Source organism: Jaculus jaculus, chromosome 17, assembly GCF_020740685.1.
Source record: "Jaculus jaculus isolate mJacJac1 chromosome 17, mJacJac1.mat.Y.cur, whole genome shotgun sequence".
Classification (NCBI taxonomy): domain Eukaryota; kingdom Metazoa; phylum Chordata; class Mammalia; order Rodentia; family Dipodidae; genus Jaculus; species Jaculus jaculus.
Window position 1 is genome coordinate 57,278,061 of NC_059118.1, and position 22,784 is coordinate 57,300,844.

General features: G+C 42.7%; 1 protein-coding gene across 10 annotated transcripts in view; it reads right to left on the bottom strand.

Moving 5' to 3' along the window:
• The window catches only part of Phactr1 (phosphatase and actin regulator 1), a 541,488-nt gene that overhangs the window by 126,974 nt on the left and 391,730 nt on the right, over positions 1–22,784 (bottom strand). The window lies entirely within an intron of this gene.

Below are 22,784 nucleotides of genomic sequence, written 5' to 3' on the forward strand. Positions count from 1 at the left end.
AGCGCCTTCCATCTTGTTACAATAGGAAATTCAGCTGGAGTCTTGGTAGAGGATATAGAGACCCAACAACCTATCTCTTTGCTCTCTGTGTGTCCTCATCAAAGGTCACATGGGGGTTGAAGAGATGGCTTAGTGGTTAAGGCATTTGCCTGCAAAGCCCAAGGACCCAGGTTTGCTTCCCCAGAACCCACACAAGCTGGATATACAAAAGTGGCACATGTATCTGGAGTTCGTTTATAGTGGCTGGAGGCCCTGGCACACCCATTCTCTCTTTCTCTCTCTCTGTGTGTCTCTTAAATAAATATAATTTAAAAAACAAAATAAGGAAAGAGACTCACATGGTGTCCTGACTAGTCTGTGACTCAGCAGGGTTTTCTCCTCAGTTACTGATAAAGTATCTAGGTTGTTTCCCAGTCCCGGCTCAAACTGAATTCCTTCATAAACATCCCATCCCTGACATCCACAATACAGACTCATCCGGCAGAGCTCCCCTTCCTGTGTGAAGGTCACCACAGCACTTTGGAAGTTCTCCTAATATGAGGCTTGGGCGGCACGTTCACTGTTCTCTGAAGTTCCATTCTGGAGGTGTGGGGCACTCCCTGGTAGGAATTACAGTATAGGTTTGGTGGAATGTAACTAGAGAAACATGAACAAAATTCCTCAGTGTCAAGGTGGTAACCAGAACCTGGTTCTTGTGTGCAACTAAGTCATTAGCTGGTTCAAGTCTTCATGGCAATGAGGCCAGAGATGTGATTATTCACCGTTGATTGTGGTCAGATTTAAGGCGTATTGCACTTCCCAAAGTCTCTCTTTTAAAACAGCGAGTCCTTTGGGCTGGAGAGATGGTTTAGTGGCTAAGCGCTTGCCTGTGAAGCCTAAGGACTCCAGTTCGAGGCTCGATTCTCCAGGACCCATGTTAGCCAGATGCACAAGGGGGCACATGCATCTGGAATTCATTTGCAGTGGCTGGAGACCCTGGCATACCCATCCTGCCTCTTTCTCTCTGTGTTTGTTGCTCTTAAATAAATAAATACATAAAATTAAAAAAAATAAAACAGTGAATCCAAAAGGCACCTAGAGAAAGGGCCCAGAGGATGAATTATTTGGGGGAGTGTCATGTGCCACCACAGAACCATGTCCATAGCCCTGGGAGACTTACAGAAAAGAAAGCAACTTAATTTGGCTTTGCCCAGTGTTTCTCCCCCATACAGAGGACAATGCGACCCTTTTATGGAGTACTGTGAGACTTGTGCCCTAAGGAGAAGTCTGTCAGAGATGCTGGTCTAGATCCAGGTTGCAGAAAGTCAATGTAATATTCTATCACTTAAGAAAAGACTTGCAAGGAGGTGAGTCTGCTTATCAGGGCCATGGTCAGCTCAATGTCTCCTTGACCCATGTCAGTAAACTCAATCAATGTTTATTCCCTAAACACTATCATACAGTAACTATTACATAAGGGTATTTCCACTGCATTGAGTATTATAAGCCATTTAGCAATGGCGCCAACTACATAGTAAGAGATCTATAAATTCTAAGCAAATATGTTATTTTGATATAAGGGACGTGTGGAGATAAGGCATCTATGGATTTTTATACCCGTGGTATTCCTGGAACCATAGCTCTAAGGAGACCATGGGATGATGAGACAGGAAGGGGTCAAGCTCTTCACAAAGTAAATGTCTGACTCAATCAAGAAAGTACCCAAGCACCCTGTGTTCCTCCCATCCCAGGGAAACTTCAGTTAGTGAGGCCCTTGGCTAGGAAATCAGTAATGTGCTCAGTTCTCAGATGCCTCCCCCGTAAGCAAAGGCATAGACTCCTGAACCACTAGCAACCCAGTGACACAGAGCCTCTGCCTAACGTAACAATTTTGGTTTTGTCACAACTGTTGTTAAATCCATCTTTCTTTATTTGAGAGAGAGAAAGGCACAAAAATATGTATGTGGAGAGAGAGGGAGAGAGAGAGAGAGAGAGAGAGAGAGAGAGACAGACAGACTGGCTACACGCCAGGGCTTCTAGCATGCAAATGAACTCTAGATGCATGTGTCATCTTGTATGTCTGGCTTTATGTGGGTCCTGGGGAATGGAGCCTGGGTCCCTAGGCTTCTCAGCCAAGCACCTTAACTGCTAAGCCATCTCTCCAGCCCAAATCTGTCTTTTTTTTTTTTTTTTTTTGCCTAGTATGTCATTTGACAGTAATTCAGACAGTATGATTTCCTCTGAAGTGAAAGTGTTTGGAACGAGACCACGTCGTTCACATAAGGGAAGGCCGATTTTCACTTTGCTATGGGAGGATGCCTGCCAGGTCCCATACATGTGTATGTAGACAGGAAAGGGAGACCGTCTCACTGCCAGAGAACACTGAGCTGTGGAGAACACACTCATCACGAATTTTCACTGCTCCTTCAGAATGGAACTAGTCAGCTGCAAATGCACGTGGAGGCTAAGTAGGAAAATATGACCATGGGCTAGATATTAAATCATATTAGGAATTATTCTTAGTGTTTCCTCACAAAAGAATGGTCTGTGTTATACAATACATGTTCTTTACTTTCGTGTTTAGAGATGCATGATTAGAGGCCTGCAATTTACAATACCCACCAGAAAATGAGCAGCAACCATAGTTAAAGCTTAGTAACTGTTAGGTGGCCATTATGAAACCCTTTTGCCTTCTCTTATGTTTATCAATTCTCATAACAAGAAGTAAACACAGAAATCAACGAATCTTACAAGCAATGTTGAATGAGAAAAGCGAGACCAAGGAACATACATGTATGAAGTCCAAAATGGGCAAAAAATAAAAACATAGCTTAGTGCCCATTTCGCTAAAGCTAGACTATAATTTGCAATAAAAATCAGGCCAGGGACCAGAGGCTACCTCTTGTGGGGAGAGACCCTGACACCCAAAAGGTACATTAAGAGATTTCCAAATACTGTCAATATTTAACTTTTGTGAATTAGGCTGTGGCCCCATGGTGTTCACTTTATGACCAGCTCATACATTGTATATGGGCGTTTCACTCAGCTTTTTAATGTGTTTTACTTCCCAACAAAAGCATCCAAAGGACATTCTGACTCAGCTTCTCTTTGTGCCTCTGCAATAGTCTCCAAAGGAGAATTAAAGAAAAAATACTCGGCCACCATATAATGAAAGTACGCAGCTGGCCAGTGAACTAACTCCCACTGATGAGAGAAAGGATGATTGTAAGGCAAAAAGTGCCACAATTTGCCTTTGCTTGGTCATTGCTTCAAGTAGGTCAGACAAGAGCATGGGAGGGTCACTTCATCTTTTCCCCAAGTCTACAGGGAAGTTCATGGGGCCTGCAAAAAGCTAGCAGAAAGTTTCAGAAATGACTAACTTTATAGGAAATTCTGAATTTGGAAAACAGGATGGATTATTCTCAGAATCTGCCCTTAAAGTGACAAATCAGAAGCAACAGAGTGGGGACAGTTCCACAAGGACCAGACAACACACTCAAGAGAGTGACCATGGGAAGGTCATGCTACGATGTGCCGCTTCTACCTTTCATTGTGAGTGTGTGTGTGTGTGTGTGTGTGTGTGTGTGTGTGTGTGTTTATGTAGGGACCACAGTGGGTGGATGGAGGATAGAGGAAAACCTCAGATGTTCTCAACTTATTCCTTGTTTTTCAGGCAGGATATATATATTTTTTAGATTTATTTATTTACTTATGAGAGAGACAGAGAGAGAGAGTGAGGTAAGGAGGGAGATAATGGGTGCACCAGGGCCTTCCGCCACTGCAAATGAGCTCCAGATGCATGCACCCCCTTGTACATCTGGCTTACATGGGTTCTGGGGTGTCAAACCTAGGTCCCTTGGCTTTGCAGGCAAGTGCCTTAACCGCTAAGCCATCTCTCCAGTCTGCCAGCACTGGCTTTTTACGGTGGATTCCAGGGAGTGGAATGCACGTACTTGTGCTTGGCTGGCAAGCACTTCACCACCGAGCCATCTCCTCAGCCTGTTTGCTAATCAGTATAGGCAGCTTTTCATCAACTTCTCACAGGCTCTGCGTTGTGATAATTCTCCATTTACTGACACCTTCATGGGAACACAGTAGAACGTGACTTAAGAAAATGTAGATCCGCACAAGAATTTATGTGAAATTCTCTTTACAACCTTCACTTTGTTCTTTCATGTTAGATATCTGTGACCAGGATGGACTTTTCCACTAACTGTGAATCATGTGGCCCTGCAGGGACAGAGGTCATCAAGTGATGGGCGTGTGACAGAAGAGGCGAAGGCTCGCTGCTTTGGGGCTGGCTTACATTGCTTGTGAAAGCATGTCATAACATCTATTTTTTTTGTTTGTTTTTTGGAACTGTATACTTCACATTTCCTCTGTGGCCTCTAACGCTCCCCCTCCCAGGAATAAAAAGAAATTCACTGATCAAGGGCTAGTTAAGTGAGCTTATCATTCCAGATATAGTGAGCATGATGCTATAGTGTATTTCACTCTGGCCACCTAATTGTCATTGGCTGCTTGTTGACAGCAGCATATTGCCTCGTGCATAAAGGAATGGAAATCTGACACTAACCAGGCAGCTTTATGCCCTATTACTACCTGTTACCCCAAAGAGAACAGAGCCCTTGTTCAAGGGGGCATCTTGTGCCAAGTTCACATGAAGAAGCTTGTCTCCTTTTCTGCTTGCTCTGTCAGACCCTGGTGATTAGCTCAGATCTTCTCTGCTGTGCAGAAATCTTGAATGTTGTGTTGAGATTCTGGAGGCTTTTGAATCTTATTTCTCAGACTCTTTTTAAAATTTATTTGAGGGCTGGAGAAATGGCTTAGTGGTTAAGCGCCTGCTTGTGAAGCCTAAGGACCCCAGTTTGAGGCTCGATTCCCCAGGACCCATGTTAGCCAGATGCACAAGGGGGCGCATGTGTCTGGAGTTTGTTTGCAGTGGCTGGAGACCCTGGCGCGCCCATTCTCTCTCTCTCTCTATCTGCCTTTTTCTCTCTCTGTCAGCTGCTCTCAAATAAATAAACATAAACAAAAAATTTAAAATTTGTTTGAGAGAGATAAAGAGGGAGGGGGGATTATGGGTGTGCCAAGACCTGCAGCCACTGCAAATGAGCTTCATATGAATGTACCACTTGTGCATCTGGCTTACATGAATACTGGAGAATCGAACCTGAGTCCTTGGGCTTTGCAGGCAAGTACCTAAGCTGCTAAGCCATCTCTCCAGCCTGATCAAGCTCTTTATATACACTGAATGATAGAAGCATTTTGTTTGCTTTGTGATTATCTTTTGGTGCTGAGGTTTTATGCATGTTAAACACACCATGCCATGCCACTCAGCTACACCTCCAACCCAGGCTGAAGGGTTTTATTTATCTACTTTCAGGACTAAAGTCTGCTAATCATTGTGAAAGACAACATTTTCAAAAATCATAGCTATACATAGTTTATGTCATATATCTGACCTGACAAATATTTTGCTTGAAAGAATCAATAACTTATGTGAAGGTTTCATGTTGTCCTATGTTCACCATAATAACTCTATGCATCAGCAAACATGTGCCATGTTCTTTCCATGTAGTGCTGTTAGTTTCACAATAACCACAGAAAGTTGGTACCGTTACCTCCAAACAGCATAATAAGTGATGTTAAGTAAACTGCCCAAGGGGCAGAGCTGAACTTGAACCTAGGCTGTGTGATTCCAGTGTTTAAACACCTAAACACACCAGTAATACTTTCCTCCTAAGCTTTTTCAAGGTAGGACTATGTGTCACAGTTTGAAACACCTCTCTTCAAGTGGACACGCTTGTACAGATATGATACAGCACAGCAAGATAACTGATTGCTGCATCCTAGGCAGAGGTTTATAGTGTGGGGGGTGAGTCTGCTTGATTGGCTATAAAAAACACCACAGGCTGTTTAAACAACAGAAACTTATTTTCTCCTACATCTGGAGGCCACATGTCCAAAACCATAATGGCACTAATCCCACTGTGTTGGGGTCCTACCCTATCTCATTGAATTCTACTAGTATATACCAAATGTATCCATTCTATGCATTAGGTCTTCAACATAGAGATTTTGAATTTATACGACCAGTTCACAGCTCTTGTGAACTGTGGTCACTTCTGTTTTGTTTTTTTTTTTGTCTTTTTTTTTTTTTTAAAGAGAAAGAGAGAGAGAGAGAGAAAGAATGGGTGTGCCAGGGCCTTCAGCAGCTGCAAACCAACTCCAGATGTGTGCGCCCCCTTGTGCACATGTACAACATTGCACTCCTGCATCACTGTGTGTCTGGCTTACATGGGCCCTGGAGATTCAAACATGAGTTCTTAGGCTTAGCAGGTAAACGTCTTAACTGCTAAGCTATCTCTCCAGATCTTTAGTCACTTCTCAATTCTGATTGGTTCTGTGGAGAGTTTGTTACTGAAGGAGTTGTATATATGAAGACCAAGTTTACTGCCTACATGTGAAAGTCAATAATCTGTGACTGCTAGTTCAGGTGGAAGATTCCTAAGTTAAGCTTGGGACCAGAAGTGTATGGGTTTTGATGGAGCTTGGAATGCACACATAAGCTGTCTTGGGGACTGGGCTCATCGACATATAAAATTCCTCTTGTTTCATATACACCTTAGACACACAGCCTAAAGGTAATTTTAAACAACAACGTTAGTGCACCTGCATCTTGACTGTGACTATCTTTCAAGTTTAGGTGAAGAATTTCTGCTTGTGGTAAATAGTTTACAATTTTGGAACACTTCAGATTTTGGACTTTCAGGATAGGGATGCTTAGCCTATATGAGAACTCTCCCATGTTAGAGTGATGCTAAACTATCCAGGGAAATAAAGAGCTACACATTTATAGCTTTATTGTTTTCTTTCACATGTAGATATGCTAAAGTAATATGCATGTCTGAGGAGGGCCGAGCTGTTCTGTTCTTTCTCAGCAGACATGGCAGGTGTGGATCTACATGTGATGTGCTACCGATACTGACGCCGAGGTACTGAAAACTTTTGTTCCCAAAGCAGAATGGGAACAGGGCTGTCTCTCAAAAATTGATCATCTGGACTTGCCAGACGTGGTGGCACACACCTTTAATGCCAGCACTCGGAGGAGGCAGAGGTAGGAGGATCGCCATGAGTTCAAGGCCACCCTGAGACTCCACAGTGAATTCCAGGTCAGCCCGAGCTAGAGTGAGACCCTACTTTGGAAAACAAAACAAACAAACACAATTAATCATTTGGGTAGCCACTAATTTGTCGTCCCCGTTTCATCAGTAGCAATGTGGCTTCTGCCGGGCGGCTGTCCACATGCGCTCCTGGGGTCATCGCGGACCCACACCTGCTCCACACGGCTTTGGTCCCAGCAGCCTCATAGTGATCCTCAGCCTCTAGCCGCATGATCTCAGTTCATCTTAGTTCTTCAAGTCCCTTTGTTATTCCTGATCAGCTGAATTTCTGCACATGTGGTAGAATAAGCTTGGCAATTTCCATCAAAAAAAAAAAAAAATCCTTTCAGAGTTTTGATCAAAACTGTAGTGAATCTAGATATAATTTTGGGGAAGGATATTTGAGTTTTCTAGTCCAGGACTATGACTCAACTCTTTATTTTTTGATGTTATTATAAGCTAAGCCATTTCTCCAGCCCATAAGTGATATTTAAAATGATTTCACCATATGCTACTGGACAGACTTTTGTCTCTCAGTCTATGAGGGAATTGGCTGTAGGACGCTCAGGCACCACAAATATCCTTACTTCCCTCGCTACCTTTCATTAATAAACAAATGGCACAGTACTTGCATGTTGGGCACACCCTCCCTCTCTCTCAGATCCTTGCTAGATGACCTATCAAGTCTGGCACAATAGCGACGTCACGTAGCTGTTATACTATGTTGCTTGGGGAACAAAAACAAGAAAACTGGTTTGTGTGTTTTCAGTACAGAGATGACTTCTTTTCTTAAATATTTTCTTCACAGTTGGTTGAGTTCACGGATATAGATAGCACATACAGGGAGCAGGAGCTGTCTGCACTCACTTTTTACATAGAGACATTCTTACACTCACTTTCTTCTTACTACTTGTCAAATTTTATCTTCTTGGAGACGAATTTTTTTCCTGTAAAATACACAAATGAGTGTTTATTTATTGCTTTGAATCTTTAAACCTCTTACTAACCTTTCTTCCTTTATAGAGCTGTGTAGGCCCTCTATTGCCCTTTCTAATTTTGGGAAGGGTGTATCTTTCACTACTTTACAATCTGATGTGGAATTTATTTTCTTCTTTATTTCTTGCTGTCATATATCAAAGCTTATATGTTATTTTCTATTTCTATTTTACTTAAAGTTTTGATTTATGTTGACTTTTATTAGATGTTTTGTTGTTTTTATTTTTTAAAAAAAATATTTAAATATTTATTTCATTTGCTAGAGAGATAGATGGGGAGAGAGAGAGACAGGGGGAGATGGAGAGAGACAGAGAGAGAGAGAGAGATTGAGAGAGAGAGAAAGGGCATGTTAGAGGCTTCAGCTACTGCCATTAACTCCAGACGTATTCACCACCTTGTGCAACTGGCTTACATGGGCCCTGGGGAATCAAACCTCAGTCCTTCGGCTTTGCAGGCAAACGCCTTAACCATTAAGCCAGCTCTCCAGCCTAACTTTTATAAAGTATATTTTATTTATTTATTTATTTAAGAGAGAGACAGAAATAGGTAGGGAGAGAGAGACAGAGAGAGAGAGAGAGAGAGAGAGAGAGAGAGAGAGAGAGAGAGAGAGAGAGAATGGGAGAATGGGTATGCCAGAGTGTCTAGCCACTGCAAACGAACTTCAGATGTGTGTGCCCCCTTGTGCATCTAGCTTATGTGAGTACTGGGGAGTTAAACCTGGGTCCTTTGGCTTTGTAGGCAAGCGCATTAACTGCTAAGCCATCTTTCCAACCCTCTAGCCTAACTTTTATTAGATTTTTAATCTGCAGCCATGAATAGATCATAAGATATTTCCTTTTTGTTTCTGCTGACAGGTGAATAATAATTAATTTTGAGCACTCACAATACCAAGCTAATCTAATGATGGTATATTACTGGATTCAATTTCCTTATATTGTATAGAAGATTTCTGCTTATGTGCTGAGTATTAGCCTGCATTTTTCTTATCTTTATCTTGTTACTATACCAAGTTAGCCTTTTGAAACAAGTTCAAAGTTTCCTCTTGTTTTTCTGTTAACTAGAGTCAGTTTGTATCAGACTGATATTCAGCTTTCTTAAATATTTACAAGAATTCATTAATAACGCCATCTGGGCCTAGCACCCTTTTTTGGGGAAGTCCTCCTCCTTACCTTACAAGTACAATTTGTGCAACAGATACAGTACTTGTTGCTTTCTATTTCTTTTAACAATTGTTTCAAACTATATTTTTATTGTGAAAATACCTTTCAAATGTAAGAATCCCATTCTGTACACTAACCATAACCTGTCTTCTTCTCTCGGCCTTTCCTTTTACTTGAAAAGATGCTTTGACTAGACCAGTGTCTGGGTTTGGCTGTACTTTCTTTTTTTTTTTTTAAATTATTTATTTATTTATTTGAGAGCGACAGACACAGAGAGAAAGACAGATAGAGGGAGAGAGAGAGAATGGGCGCGCCAGGGCTTCCAGCCTCTGCAAACGAACTCCAGACGTGTGTGCCCCCTTGTGCATCTGGCTAACGTGGGACCTGGGGAACCGAGCCTCGAACTAGGGTCCTTAGGCTTCATAGGCAAGCGCTTAACCACTAAGCCATCTCTCCAGCCCATTGGCTGTACTTTCTTTATACAGCTTATCATTCAGTGATACAAAACAGTATAGCCAAATACCCATTTCTTTCAGGCAGGAGAACTGAATTAGTAATGTGCACTGGGGGAAGGTTAACCATGACAATTGCAGACTATCCATGGGGAAAAAAAATTCTTTAATATTTAAGCGGAAGGTCTGTGAATCAAACACTTACTCCAAGGGCCATGACAAACACATGAGCACGGAACACCAAGAAGACAAGAATCTCATCACCCGTGTACACAGAGCGAGAGGAAGAGGAATCTCATCACACATGTACATGGAAAATAGGGGAAGGGAATCTCATCATGCATAATTATACACAGAAAAGGGGGAAGGGAATATCATCATGCATGTACACAGAGAAGAAGGGAAAGGAAACTCATCATGCATAATTATACATGGAAAAGGGGGAAGGGAATATCATCACGCATGTACACAGAGAAGAAGGGAAAGGAAACTCATCATGCATAATTATACATGGAAAAGAGGGGAAGGGAATCTCATCACGCTTGTACACAAAGCGAGGGGAAAGGAATCTCACGAAGCCCGTACACAGGAAGGACAAGCGCAGCGGGACACATGCTTTCCTGGGGGCTGTCCTTGTAGAATCGCGTCAGTCAGCCCTTATGGCCAGCAGTATTCTGACCCCTTCAATGAATGATCCGACTTGGCTCATCTCTCATGACTGTCATCCTTGGCTTTCTGGGGGTGTTTCCACACTGACTCTGAGGTGAACGTAGCATGCACAGTGCTCACAAATACAAAGAAGCAAAACCATTCTTTTTCATTTGCTTGGAACAGTGTTCTCTTCATTTCCGTTTGCCTGTGGATGTTTGATGTGCACGCGTGTGTGTATGTGTTTGCATATGTGTGGCTACATGTGTATGTATGTGTGTGGAGGCTAGAGGTTGACACTGGGTGTCGTCGCCAATCACTCTCCACCTTTGTTTTGTTTACAGAGAGTCTCTCACTGAGTCTGGGGCTCACTGACTAGGCTAGACTCGCGCAGTCTCAGGCATGCTCCTGTCTGCCTCTGCAGCACTGGGATCACACTTGCCTGACACCGTGTTTTGTATTTTACAAGGGTGCTGGGGATCTGAACTCATGCCTTCATGCTCATGAGGCAACCATGTTACCAACCAAGCCATCTCCTCAGCCCCTTGGAGTGAGATGTGTTTATTTTTTTATTTGCAATGAGAGAGAGAGAGACAGACAGAGAGAGAGGGAGAGAATGGGTGAATGGGTACGTTAGGGCCTTCTGCCACTACAAAATGAACTCCAGACATGGGCCACTTTGTGTATCTGGCTTTATATGGGTACTGAGGACTCAAATCCAGGTGGTCAAGCTTTGCAAACAAGTACTTTTCACTGCTAAGGCACCTTTCCAATCCCCGGAGTGACTTTTTAGGATATGATGAGTAGTCTTGTGTTCTGTTGTATTGCCCAGGAGTTTCCAGTGACTTACTCCTTGTGGACCAGAATATGTCTGTGGCTGCTATGGCTGATCTGAAGGGCTGACTTCCCATCTTCACAACAGCTGTGGGGTTTAACATTCTCACCAATTTCACTGATGGAAGATAGGGGCAGGTTTTTTGGCAAGATGAATAAGTAAAAGGGAAAGGTTATTTTTTTAGAAAAATATATTATTTTTATTTATTTATCTATTTGACAGAGAAAGAGGGAGGGAGGGAGAGAGAGAATGGGTGTGCCAGGGCCTCCAGACACTGCAAACGAACTCCAGACACGTGTGCCCCCTTGTGTATCTGGCTAATGTGGGTCCTGGGGAATTGAACCTAGGTCCTTTGGCTTTGCAGGCAAACACCTTAAATGTTAAGACATCCTTCTAGCCCAGGGAAAGGCTATTTTTTTTTTGAGAAAAAGAAATGCTTAATTATTATTTTATTTATATAAAAAACAAGACATTCAGAAATATCTTTAGCATTAATGGGCAATATCTTTGTCTTACAGAATAGTATTATGTATTATATAAACCTGAAAATATATATTACATACACTTGGTCAGTTGATAACTGTAATTTGTCTATTTGAAGCCTCACTGAAGTTTAAAACCTTCGTATTTTTTCAAATCAAATGCAAGATATTTTTGCGGGGTGGGGGGGAGAATACATAAAAAGTAATATAGATTATGTAAGTGCCATGGCTCAAATAGATAGAAAAGATAAGTATAATGGAAAAAAAAGATTTAGTCTGTGAGAACGTAGAACAGTTTCTGTAGACGGCCAGACAGGCAGCACTTTCAGTTTTGCAAATCTTACTGAAAGAGGGCAGGAGAAAGTTTTTTTTTTTTTTTCATTCTTTTTTTAGGCATTCTCAGTTAAGGATTGAGGCTCAAGGAGAACCAGGAGGTGCCAGCTCACTTGCCCTGGCCCCAGAAACTCTTGGCAAAAATGTCTGTTTGAGACTGATCCACCATGCTCTCTACTGGCCTGGGTCTACTGCATTATGTGGATGGGCTGACCCAACCTTGCTAACACTCAGGTTCATCCTCTAAATTTACCCAGCCAATCAGGTCTTCCCATTACACACCTGAATCCCATGCTCTAAAGGCTGTGGTCTCCCAGTCCCTCCCTCTCTTCTCTCCGGATGGGACCCTCAGTGTATGTACGTGGTTCTCTCTCCGCTTCCTACTCTGACACCCGAACATGCCTCTACCCCATCCAGCCTGGCTGGGTGGGGGTGAAAGAGCCTTACATTGTTTCCTGCTCAAAACTTTTCTGCTTTATAGTTTGGGGTAACTTTAATTACATGGATGATTTTTCTCTGATCTCCAAATCTATCACGTGGGTGCTCTCACCAACTCGAGACTTGCTACCTGTGTACTTTCTCTAAATTCAGGATAGCCATGAGGTAACCCTCTTCATCATCCATGTCTCCTCTGAACCTCTTAGTCTCTTCTTTGACATCGCCCCTCTTTTTTTTCTTCCATCACTGTTTGTCCTCTTAAACTCCTCTACACACACACGGAAGACACCATGTGGGTTCTTCCTAGGTTCCCCCACAGAAGCTCCTAGGTTCTGCCTTCCACATGCTTGCAGTGTTGCCCTTATTTCTCTTGAAAGCCTCAGCTTCTCTTAAGTCTACATGCGGGCAGCTTTACCCTAATTTATCTCTGAGCCTCAGTTAAATTCCCCTCCATGTGCTTTGTGGCTTTACTCTGGTTTTTCTCCAGAGACCCTCAATTTCTCTTCTGCTTTGATACTTTCCCTCTTCAAAAAGCACGTGGCAGGTTGCCATGGGTGTTTCCTGAGTCTTTTTACATACATATCTAAGAGTTCTACTTTCCACGTGCTTACAACCCAGTTCCAGGCCTTTTCTACAGGCCGTGATTTCCTTTAAATGAACCTCATAAACTATACAGTGTTTCCACATGAGAATGTGTTTCCTACTTTCCACATGTTTAGCCTCCCTTCCTAGAACCCAATCTCCCTTAAATAAACCCCACAATTTGTGATTTTCCCCTCCATAAACTCACTAATTCATAATTTATCCTTCTTAAGTCTGTCTTTATTAATTCTTTATTAAAGGTAGGACAGAAACCAAAACTTAGGGTTCATTAATTCTGGGGGGGCCCTTGAACCCCCAAATCCTGCATCATTCCCATCTGGGCAAATGACTTTCATTAGCCATAGCAGCCAGAGATGGATGGTCTACAAATGAATGTGTGTAGCTGTGTTCAATAAAACTTTATTTGTAAAACAAGCACTGGAAAGGAGTTAGCTTACAGGTCATAATTTTATAACTCCTGGCAATTAAAGCTTTCTTATAAGAAGGAAGAAGAATAGATTTACAGGTCTGTGGCAGAAAAAGGAGACAAGTGGCGGCATGTCTCCTCAGTGGGACCTCTTTAGAATACTAGGTATGGTGTGGTCGTGTGTGCCTGCATTCCCAGTGCTTGTGAGTCTGATCCAGGCTGGGCTACATGGGAGATCCTGTCTGAAAAAAATAATCCGCCCAAATAGATAGGTGGATGGATAAATGATAGACAGATGATAGGTAGTAGTTATTTAGGTAGAAAATAGACAGACAGACAGACAGACAGACAGACAGTTAGATAGATCTAAGCATGAAACAAGCTTTTGCTGGTATGATAGCACATACCTAGAATCCCAGCCCTTGGGAGGTAGTAGCAGGAGGACCAGGAGTTCAAGCTCATCCTTTGCTACATGAGTTCAAGTCCAGCCTGGCATGAGATCCTGTCTCACCCCCACCCACAAACAGAGAAGTACAGCGGTGGTTTTCATGAAACAATACGCATGACACAGCTCTGCACCACACCCAAGGTCTCCTCAGAAACATCGCGAAAGTCGCATTTTGAGTGATGGCTGAGTTCCAGTGGCTTCTGTGCTCTGGTTTTGTGGAAGGAGCTTCCTATCCATATAAGAAGAACATGAGTGGATTATGTGCATCTGAGGTGCAGTCAGATTACTGAAATGCTCCCTTAAAACCATTCCACTTAAAAACACTCATCCATCTTGAGGAAGCTTTTAAATTTTTATTTATTTATTTATTTGAGAGCAACAGACACAGAGAGAAAGACAGATAGAGGGAGAGAGAGAGAATGGGTGCGCCAGGGCTTCCAGCCTCTGCAAACGAACTCCAGACGCGTGCGCCCCCTTGTGCATCTGGCTAACGTGGGACCTGGGGAACTGAGCCTCGAACCGGGGTCCTTAGGCTTCACAGGCAAGTGCTTAACCGCTAAGCCATCTCTCCAGCCCTTGAGGAAGCTTTTAAAGAACTTTAATTATTTTCAAAGTGGGACACTGTGCATTATCAAATTAGATAATGGTAAAAGTTTCTCATCACATTTCGAAACAGAATAATTAATGGAAGCAACTTAAAAATGGAACTGGAGGGTGTCGTTCAGTGGTAGTAAAGCATTCTTCTAGCATCCATGAGGACCTGGTCTGAGCCCCAGCATCACAAAAGTGAATGAATGAATGAGCGAATAAATGCTGCTCTGCCATCCAAAGTTACAGAAATGAAATGCAGCCTCTGTCTGTCTTCCCTTGTGGCTGAGGTTTACAGGGAAATCCGGGGCAGGTCTCCATAGCGCTGCTTTATTTCAACAGAAGAGTCCTCTCAAAGCAGACAGGGGTTCTCCTTAGGTATTCCTCCCAACCTGAGGGTGACACTTCACATCAGCCAGCATGGCCAACCACAACTCAGCTATCTGGCCTGCTTCAAGGCACTAAGCACATGTTATCAGTGAATGTCATCCATCAGTTCAACAAGTTTTGTTTACAGCACATCGCACAGTCGAGGCATAGAATGTGGTGCTGGTGATGGAGTGGTGGATGAGACCCGAGCTGCTGCGGACCATGCTGGACAAATTGGGGCAAACATCAATTTGCCAGGGAATTTTGATGCTGATTGCTCGCTCCTAGTAACTCAGTCCTTCTCTTTGTTGATCCCTGAGCTCCCTATTATCAGGAATTAAGATCTTTCTGATTTTTTAATACTTTTGTTAGGGAGGGTTTTTTTCCTTAACCTTAAGGAGTTTTCTGGGGATCCAGTTGTACACTTGAGCCCTCAGACCTGGGCTTAATTCTCTCTGCTACATATGCCACTCACCCATTGTAGTTACCTTTGCATTTCTAGCACAATGCACCCGATCTAAAGCATCTTACAGGAAGAGAGGGTTTATTTTGACTTACGGCTCCATGATGGCAAGGGAAAGATGGAAGCGCAGAGGCTGAACATCACCTCCTTGCCACCGCAGATGGCAAATAGCAGCAGGAGAGTGAGCCAAACTCTAGCAATGAGGAGCTGGCTCTAACACCCCTAAGCTTTCCCCCCAAATCACACCTCCTCCAGCAAGGCCCCACCTCCTGAATTACCATCAGCTAGGAACCAAGCACTGCAAACACGTGAGTTTAGGGGTCATCTGATTCAAACCACCTCACCCAAGCTACCTTCTGACTGCCGACGCACAGGCAGCTTTCTACAGTTTGTCAGTCCCCTAATCATGTATCTAATTGCTGTATTAAATTCCTCTTGCTAAAGAACTGGAGTGATGTTCAACCATGGTGAGAAACGCCTGCCTTAGGCCGGGAGAGGGTTAGAGGAGGTGGTACTGTCCCTGGAAAGGGTTGGGACATTCAACTGAAAGTGTCTGATAGTCACCTAAATATAACTGGAGAAATGACAAGAAATCAGAAGCAAGAGAAACCAGTATTCCGTATAACTTCACAGGAGAATGGGCTTCAAAGAAATGAAATTTGATGGGAAAAAAAAACAAAAAACAAGTGTGGTAGTTTGAACAGATGACCCCCAATATATTCAGTGTTTTATTATAGTTTGTACTTCAGATCTGCCGCCACCTGAGTGGGCGAGGTGCCACTGGGCAGATCTCAGGCTCCAGCCCTAAGGTGTGGTGGTGGGTTTACAATTCCAGTTGAAAGATATGCAAAGTGCCTGGAATTCCGAAGTGTGCTATGTGGTGTGGCTTTGGGTTTATGGGTTTTTCTTTCTCTGGTTGGACCTGTGAAAGTGGGCCAGCTTCTTCTGCCATTATGGAACTTCCCCTGGATCTGTAAGCTTTAATAAATCCCTGCCTTCCATTGCTGTGCCCAGTATGGAAGTTCATCTCAGTGACCTATCTGCTATCTGCTACACCAAGAACGCAACTGACAGAGCCCATGATCACCACACTGATGAGGCTAAAAGAAAAACAGTAGAGGTTGCAGGGGGAATGCTGCCATGCCTTAAACACAGGAAATACTAAAAATAAATAAAACTTGAAAAAAGGAGAATGAGTGGAATCTATAAATAGCTTAGTTAAAATGACTGGATGTAGATATTTGAGGGCTGGCTTTAGTAGTAATTACTTTTTTCATTGCTGTGACAAAATGTCTGACAGAAGCAACAGGGTGGAAGGATTTCTTCTGGCTCAGTTTCATGGTAGACAAGGCATGGAGACATTGATGGCAATTAGAATGGCTCCTGCCTGTGGTGAGGGAACAGGAGACGGACTGCTCACGTCTCTCTGGGGCAGGACACAGGGCTGGGGCTAAAACCACAAGGCCACCATCCCCCCTTGCATATGCCCATAAGATTTTCTTTCCAAAAGGCTTCACAGCTCCTCCAAACAGCACCTCAGCTGGAGACTAAGTGTTTAAACACAGGGGCCTGTGTTTGTGGGCTGGAGAGAGGCATTTCATACTAAAACAATGGCTAATATATTCTAACACCCTAAGTCATATTAAAGTACTTCATGTAAGGATTAGTTAATTTTGAGCACTACCTTTAGTAGAGTTCTTTCTATCATCTGTAAAAATATAGTTTTTACACTTAAAAAAGTTCTTTCTAAAGCCACTCTCATTTTCAAATTTGCATCAATAAAAACACATTTTAATTTTTCAGATAACGATATTGTACATTCAAAATCGTGTATGAAGACTCCATTTTTGAAAACCACCTACACTGACTGATTTATTCTGGAATAGAGAAATTGCAGAATTTTCTTCTACTACCAAGACTCCAAAGAGAAGAAATAGACTTGGAGAAGAAAAAGAAAGGATTAAAAAAAGTCTCACTCACAAATTTGAGGTGAGAATTTGACAGGGTTGGGTTCATAAAATAATGCCAGCCTTGTTCATTTAGAATATACCCAAAAGGTTTTTGAACAGTGCACCTGTGCAAAATCACAGGTTGGATAAATTCTCTTAATGAGGTCATTAAGCTATTTTCAAACCTACCATTGTTAGTTTATGAGAAAGTTCAGCTCAGATTTTAATTTGCCTCTGTGGAGTTGTAAAATTTATATTGGGCTCATGGCTGCTTAGGAAAAATATGCAAGAAGAATTAAAAGCTCTCTAGATTGTGGGCTGAACCTAATGAAAACAAAACAAAATAAAACAAAACAAAAATCAAAACCAAAAGCCATTCTTCACACAGTGTGTCATTTTTTCACAGCTCAAAGACTGATCCAATCAAACCAGAAAAAGATGCTAAAATTCAATTGGTATTTTTTCTTTATATTTATAACTTTTAAAATGAAAAGGAAATCATCATTATTATGGTTTGAAACTGTTTTAACACAATCTCTTCCTCTCTGTGAATATAGGAATCCATCCACAGTCCTAGTGAGCAGGAAAGCCAAGAACCAGGCAGCCACGGAATGGCATGGATGGCACCAACCCACCCATTAAAACTCAACCCACAAAATTACTGGGAGGGGGATGGGCTATCTAAGCTTCATGTCTAACAGGTTTATTTTATTTTATTAAAAAAATGGTTTTTTTTTTTTTTTGGAAGAACAATTTATTTATTTGAGAGAGAGGGTAGGGAAGGAGAAGATAGAATGGGCAAACCAGGGCTTCCTGCCACTGTAAACAAACTCCAGATACATGCACCACTTTGTGTGGGTACTGGGGAATTGAACCCTGTGTCTCTCCTTGTTAAAAAGACAAGCTCCCTTCCCCACCCTGGGTGTGTGTTATATGTACGTGTGTAAGGGTATGTAAGTACGTGTTGGCAGATACCAGTTTTGATCATTCTCTATGTATTGAGGTAGGGCCGCCCACTTGAGCCCAAAGCTCAGTGATTCGGATAGTGTAGCCAGCCAGCTTGCCCTGGGATCCTTTATCCTTTATCCTTCTCTGAGGCACTGAGATCACAGGCAGGCTGCCATGTCCACCTGGCATTTACCGGGGTGCTGTGGATCTGAACTCGGGTCCTCATGCATGAGCAATGAGTGCTTTATCCATTGAGAGATTTCCACAGTCTCTCCCTGGACCCGTGAGAACTTGGGCTGCTGATCTTCAGTATGGAGGTCTTAATCTTTAAATGGCGATTAAAACACTACCCTGTGATAATCTACATCTCCAATGCTCCCCAAAGGCCTCTGTATTGACGGCTTGGTCTCCAGTGTGGCAGTGTTTGGAGGAAACTCTGAGATGTAGGGTTGTGGAAGGTCTTTAGATCTTTGTCATTCTGCCTTTTAAAGGGATGGGGTGTGGGGGGGAGGGGGTTCAACTCCAGCCAGGATCCTGCTCTTCTTCTGCTGCCTGGCTGGTGAGGTGAGTGGTTTTGTTTTGTCATGGATTGGGACCTGGCAACTGTGAGTCAGAATAAACCTTTCTCTTCACAAGATGATTATCTAAGGTACTTGTTACAGTGATGGAAAGTGGCCTAACACATGCCCCTCAGGGCTGGCTGGCTTCTAGTGGCTGCCTCATATATCTCACAGCTTGTGATGCCCAAGTGCAGGAGATTTCTGCTTTGCTTGGGAGTGATGAAAGTGATGTGACAGGTGCCTCCAGCAGCAGGAGCAACAGATACAAATACAACTCATCATTGTGGTCTTGATCTCAACTTGTCATTGTTTTATCTGTTTTACAGGCACGGTGATAGACACAAGCATTATTGTCAAATTTTCAAGGATTCTCTGCAAGTAACCTACCCATATCCACCACCTCAGATCAGTACAAATGAAAGATTATCTGCTCATTTCAAGGAGGATAGTAATGACAGTCATTTTCCCTCACCAGAGCTGGCTGTAGGATGTAAAATTAAGTGGTCTTCCAGTCTCCTCTTAAGAGATACATGCCCATTGTAAGGTGTCAATGTTTAATGCTTTGTGCCTGGGAGAGAACGGGACATGCTATTAAAGCTCTTGCTCTTCCTGTCCTTTATGTGTATTCTGGTGACATTCCCATTCAGTGCCAACTGTCCTCCCAGCCTTACAAATATGCAGATTTGGACTTCCTCAGACATTTTTTAAAAAGTTCCCACTATGAAATCTGATCCCTGGGGAGCTCAGCTGTAATTGGTCCATTTCACGAGAGAGACTTCGGGATTCTTTTCTAAACCTCTTCTTGCACCCAGGAGCCAACGCAGGCTCAGCTGGTTGTAGGGCAAACAAGACACATTTGTCTTCAACAGCCAAACTACTCATTATTCCTTTACTTTTTTTACTCTTCTATCTTCCCAAGTCCTGGGAGCCATAATCCTAGAAAAATTTACAACATTCTTGATCTTTTTAAAATGTTACTTCTAAATTCACCTTGTGAGCCATTCTTTGAGACACTTGCTCCTTACTTCCTAGAAACTTGTTTACTAAGCAAAATGAATGAACCAACCAACTAAACAAACAAAAACCCACCAAAGACATGCTACCATATGATGAATATTTTTTGTAGGACACTGAAAATCCACCATCTGTTCTTTTTTGAATAAACAAAAAACAAAACAAAACAAAACAAAATAAAAAACCTGAAGTTGGTGACTCTGACCAATGGGGCCAATCTAATGCTGGGAATGTCAACATCCTGATGACCCCCAGATTATACCACATAGTCTTTGGAGAATGGCTCCTAACAGTATAACCCAATTTCATAAGTTTAATTTTATTTAAAAGTTTTTTTTAAAACAAAAAGCCCATTTAAAATAGAGAGATTATACAATGAAACCCTCATGCCTATTTTCAATAAATGTGGCCATGATTCTTACAAGTTTGATTAATAAGTTAGGGTATTTTTTTTATTAAATTTTATTTTATTTATTTATGGGGGGGGGGGAGAGGCTGATAGAGAAAGGGCATGCCAGGGCCTCTAGCCACTGCAAATGAATTCCAGATGCTTGCACCACCTTGTGTATCTGGCATGTGGGTACTGGAGTATCGAACCTGGGTCCTTTGGCTTTGCTGGCAAGTGCCTTAACCACTAAGCCATCTCTCCAGCCCAGTTTGGGTATTTCTTAAAGGAAAGTCCTTCACTGAGGGGAGACCATGTCAGTGGGTTGTCACTGTGTCAGGATGACCCAACCTTCAGACGTTGTCTTAATCTACAGGCACTATGCTAATACTCACACTTCACTTTTTGTGGTGTTTACAAAGTTCTCCTGAGATCAGGTGTGGAGAAAGCTTACCAGACCTTCTCTTCCTTTGGGAAAGTTCAACTTATTTAATTAGATAAACTGATCTCATATATTTGTTGGTTTAATCACCAGCAGGTTATGCAACCCTAATTAAAAAATACCTCTTGAAAACACAAGACACCTAGTTGTAGGACACAAGGTTCTTACATACTGAGCTCTTCATCGTGTGTTTTTAAAACCTCCTTTCCTTTCCATTCGCTTGTCTGTCATGTAGAGATTACAACACAGAGGAGAAGTCCTGTTTGAAGCCTGATGGCTGTGAGCCTTAAAAACAGATTGCTTCTCTATCATGCACAGCAAGCTGCCCAGTCACATCATTAGTGTGGTCCAGGGTTCATACTGTCTATGATATTTCACAAGATGGTGTACAAATATGCACACATGTATATGTGTACATACATGTAAAGCCCAGTGAGATCTTGAACTTCATGTTGTATAACATACATTCTGAATCCACGGAGTCTCTTTTTCTCTGCTCTCCTCATTGTGTGCCCATAATACCTCACTCATTAAGTTGCCACATCGGTCCCAGTCCTGCCTCCAGGCAGCCTGCTGCAGCCCCGGGTGAAGCCCCATCTGGACTGAGTGAGGCATCTGCTGTCTCCTTGCAACTCCCACAGTTCCTACCCAGCCTTCCCACTGCTGCTAGAGCTATTTTTAGAAATCACATTACAGCATATAAAACAACCTTGGGCTCTTTTCATGCCTCCTTCTTGCTTACAAAATATATTCATAGTCAGCAAACTGGCATGTCAGGCTCTATGCCACCGAACCTCAAATAATAACAATACTATGTAGTATTAATTACTCTTGTTCAGTCGGCTACCCACAGTGTTAGATATCAGTTATATCATTATACATTGCTAAAGTTAAGTTCATGGGTTGGAAACTAAATCTCTAAGTTCATATGTGACTGATACTTGGAGAAGGGACTGTTTGATGGTTGCGGTTGCTTAATTCAGGTGACCCCCATAAACTTCAGGGTTCTTAATGCCATGTCCCCAGTTGATGGAGATTTGGGAATTAATGCCTCCTGGAGGCAGTGCATTGATGGTGGCAGGTTTATGGGTCTTATAGCCACTGTCCCCTTGACAGTGTTTGGCACACTCTCCTGTTGCTGTTGTCCACCTGATGTTGGCCAGGAGGTGATGCCCACCTCTGTTCATGCCATCATTTTCCCTGCCATCATGGAACTTCCCCTCGAGTCTGTAAGCCAAAATGAATCATTTTTTCCCCACAAGCTGCTCTTGCTCAGGTGTTTCCTGCCAGCAATGCAAACCTGACTGCAAGAGTGTTTATTAGTGTTAATGAGGGTCCCCAGTATGGGTGGGGTTAGTGGCTTCATAAGAGGAGTAGATGACGTGAGCTACAATTCTTGTTCTGCTTGGTCATGTGATAGCCTCCACCAAGGTATGATGCAGCAAGAACATCCCTACAAGACGTGCAACAGGTATGAAGACCATGTTCTTCAGCTTCCTTTTCTCAGGAATCAGGAGATAAATAATCCTAGATTCTTTACAAACGACTCAGTCCCACATATTTTGTTATGGAAACAGAAGACAGACTAAGACGTGCATCATAAGTAGCACATGATAAATGCCCAAGTAGCTATGAGGGAGGTACTAAGACTAGCTAAGGCCGACATCGAGTGATATATAGTCCTTAAAAAATACAATGTTAAGGGCTGGAGGGATGGCCTAGTTTTTAAGGCGCTTGCCTGCGAAGCCTAAGGACCACCATGTTCGACTCTCCAGATCCCACGAAAGGCAGATGCACAAGGTGGCGCAAGCATGGGAGGTTGCACATGCACACAAGGTGGCGCATGTGTCTGGAGTTCGACTGTAGTGGATGGAGGCCCTGGCTAGCCAATTTCTTCTTTCTCTCTCTCATTAAAAACAACAACAACAAAACAGTGTTCACATCTCTTTGAGGAAACACCTTCTATAATCATTAAGGGTTGTTGAATAGATCTGTGTAGATGACAACTTTTGACATGTCAATAGCATCCTGACATCATGAGTGTCTAGTCCCTTGAACACCCCATGAGACTAGCATGGTGCTGAGCTCATTGGCATTGTGACATGGAGGATGGAGCAGGA